We start from the raw sequence: 3,510 nt of genomic DNA on the forward strand, positions 1-3,510 counted from the left end.
CCATTTATTTAGCATGTCTTATAACACAACTTAACCTTCTGACAGTGCTGTTTTCCCAGCACATCTCTGATTTCTCTGTAGCGTCTCCAAAGTGGTAGGTGAAATAACAACATGGTAACAAGATATCTGTTTATCAGTTTTCAGCTTACACTGCAAATCTATGCCATATCCACAAAGGATATCAATTGCTGGCAATAGTTAGAGGCAGTCTTGGGACCAAATCAAGAAGTCTGCTACCCAGAGTGTTTTCAAAATCAAGCTCTAGGCTAGTGGGAAGGATTAATGTAGTGACTGAGAAATTACGCAAGGGGTATAATTTATATATCTATATAATTTACTGTTTGGGAAGATAATGAAAGAAAATGGTTAGGGATGTGGCATGGAATGAGTTAAGTTGGTCAAGTCCCTGTTGGAAATTAATGCTGTGAATGTTGAGTGGTCAAGCATCAGATGATTCCTTGTAGCAGTTTTATTCATTCCACTGGACCTGGCTGTGTCCTTAGAGTCCTAAAACTGAGTCATACAAATCAGCTATTCCAAGAACATGAATGGGTTTCACTGCAGGGCTCAAGAAGTCACCAGCCTATCCATGATAACTTTGCTGCTTCCTTCCCTCACAATGCTGTTGAGAGAATCAAGAGAAGATATTCAGGAAATTGTTTCATAACCCATAAAGTACTTTACCTATGAGAAATGGTAAATTCTCTACCATTATCATACCCTATTGTAATTATCGCTGTGCTTGTTTTAAGGTAACCCAGACACTGAGATAACATGACTTGTAGGTCACAAGGGCAATGTTCCCCCAGGGAAACACATTCTGATATTGTCAGTGCTATCATTCTGATGCATTCATGGTAGGTAACTCTGACCTTTCATCTTCTCCAATGTTCTTGCCCTGCTGAGCTAAAATAGGGCAGTGTTCCTTTTTCCCTGCTTCTAGATGAAACCGCACACATGGGTTACAAATTGAGACCTATTTATGATGGAGAAAATAGGAGGGTGAAAATAGAGCGCTTATCAACTTGTCACAATATGAGGATGCTGGCAGGTTAAGTGTCATTCTCATGCTATCTTCAGAGGAAGAAAACTGATTTTCCTTTCAATAGATGTTAAAAGGAAAACTTTTAGGCTGTCACACATGACCCATATTTCTAGAACCTAGCCCGACTTGGCAACTGCAAATCTTTGTGAACAGAGCCATCCAGAGGATACCATTTTGAGGGAAGCAGGTAGGACAGAATGGTGAGACACGAATGCAGAACCAGAGAATAAGAAAGTAAGTACACTAAGAAAACAGTCATGAAGACTTCTTGAGTCAAGTTTAGCCATGAACACTTCCATGAACAGGAAATACAGAAGGTTATCTCTCAGTCTTTGTGCTTGGATGCTCCCAAAGGCAGACACATACATATCATATGCAATACATTGTCTGAGCTATCAGGTTGATGGACTTGTGAAAGAAGTTTGTCCGGGAAGTAATCCCAGGAATTACCAGTAGGGGAGTAGGAAGAGAAGAAAGCTTGCACAAGGTATGTTAGTAAGCTTGTGATTGCTTTAAGCACCTGGGACTCCATAAGTGGGCCACCTCTGGGAGAAGATGCAAATCCATCTCAGTGTAATTCCTCATTAGAAGCGAAGAAATTCGAACACTTATAAATCAATTTTCATTCGTCTTGGTGGAAGACTGCTCTCAAGGATGTTAATGCCCAGGACCCTCCATCTTCCATAGTCCTGCTAAGGACATCCCTCTTATCACAACAATCTTCAGGAAGTGTTTGAATGTTTTCAGGAAGAAGCAATAAGTGTTTATGGGATCATGAGTGCTGAAGGGACATGGGCAAGATATTAACAGTATCTCTTATATACGCCATGTCCTCAGACTCTGCGATGTTTACTTCTGATTCTTTTTACTTGAATCTGATCCTTATTATTCTTATCCTTTTACTTTACCAAATACCACCTGTGGAGGAATGCCTCAGACTGTTATACAGTCATCTTTCATCCATGTATCTAGTGTACCACTACCCAATAGAAATGTAAGGTGAGCCACAAAGACAAGACACATATGTAATTTTAACGTTTCCAGTAACTGTTTTTTAAGTACAAACATGACATTTTAATACTATATTTTACTTAACGTAATATATATAAAATATAATTTCAAAGTGTAATCCACATAGAACTCTTGAGATATTTTACATTCTTTCTTTTGTCAAAGTCTTCCAAATAGATGTGTATTTTATACTTACGGTGCATTTCAATTCAGACTACTGCATTTTTAGTGCTCAATAACCATATGTGGCTAGTAGCTAACATAACAGAGCAGGTCAAGAGCCTCTCCACCTTTCATCTGGAATAATGGATACATAGGAGTGTCCTAATATATTGAAAGTTAGATCAACACATCTGTGCAGGCGTAAACAGATACACTGTGGCTGGATATGTTACCAATAGCTACTAGAGTTTGTCATCAGTTTGCAGGTTGGATATAGAATAGTAACAAAGACCAGATATACCTGCTTCCTTAAGCCCATCCTCTTAACCAGCAACATCAGTAACCCTAGATTTGTTGCCATATAAGCATTCAAATATCCAAGAATGAGGGTTGGGGGGAATCTTCCACTGATTGAAATGAAGTTTCTACACAAAAAAATATGTGTGGCTGGGACACCTGGGGGGGGGGCGCAGTGGGTTAAAGCTTCTGCCTTCAGCTCAGGTCATGATCCCAGGATCCTGAGATCAAACCCCGCATTGCATCGGGCTCTCTGCTCAGCGGGGAGACTGCTTCCCTTCCTCTCTCTCTCTCTCTCTGCCTGCCTCTCTGCCTACTTGTGATCTCTGTCTGTCAAATAAATAAATAAAAATCTTTAAAAAAAATATGTGTGGCTTCCTCATGATTCACCTCCTGGTATTTATAATTTTGTATAGTCCTCTTCTACATTGTACCAGAGTTGGTCTCTGTTACCAAAAGAATAAAATATAGGTGATGGTACATAATTACTGAAACCAGGCTATAAAAGAGACCTCTTGCTATCTCTCCCCTTGCCTACTCTAGAGGAAGCCAGCTATGGTGGTGAGAGAATAGCCCCCTGGAGAGGTCTATGTGACAAGAAACGGATGCCTGCCAATAGCCTCATGAGTGAACCTGGGAGTGGATCTTCCAGTCCTGGTCAAGTGTTAGAGACAGTAAGTTCAAGAATCTCATAACACTTGGAGGCAGCACTATCAGCTCAGGCACTCCTAGGTTCCTGACCCTCAGAAACTGTGTGAAATAATCAGCATCAGTTGTGTGGCTGCTTTGGGTAATTTGTTACACAGCAATAAGTAACTAATACAACATCCAATAAAGTAATTTCAATTATAGATAAACAAAGGAAGTATATTTCTATGCTTACAGACTGAGAGTTGTGTTCATTATAGTCAGATGGAAAGGAATAAGCATGAGTCAGAGTTGGAAAGATAAAATCAGACCCTGACGGGAAGAGAGTAGAAAGTGAGGGACATGAG

The sequence above is a fragment of the Mustela putorius genome, unplaced genomic scaffold (assembly GCF_011764305.1).
Source record: "Mustela putorius furo isolate JIRA1106 unplaced genomic scaffold, ASM1176430v1.1 tig00000421_pilon_pilon_pilon, whole genome shotgun sequence".
Taxonomy (NCBI): Eukaryota; Metazoa; Chordata; class Mammalia; order Carnivora; family Mustelidae; genus Mustela; species Mustela putorius.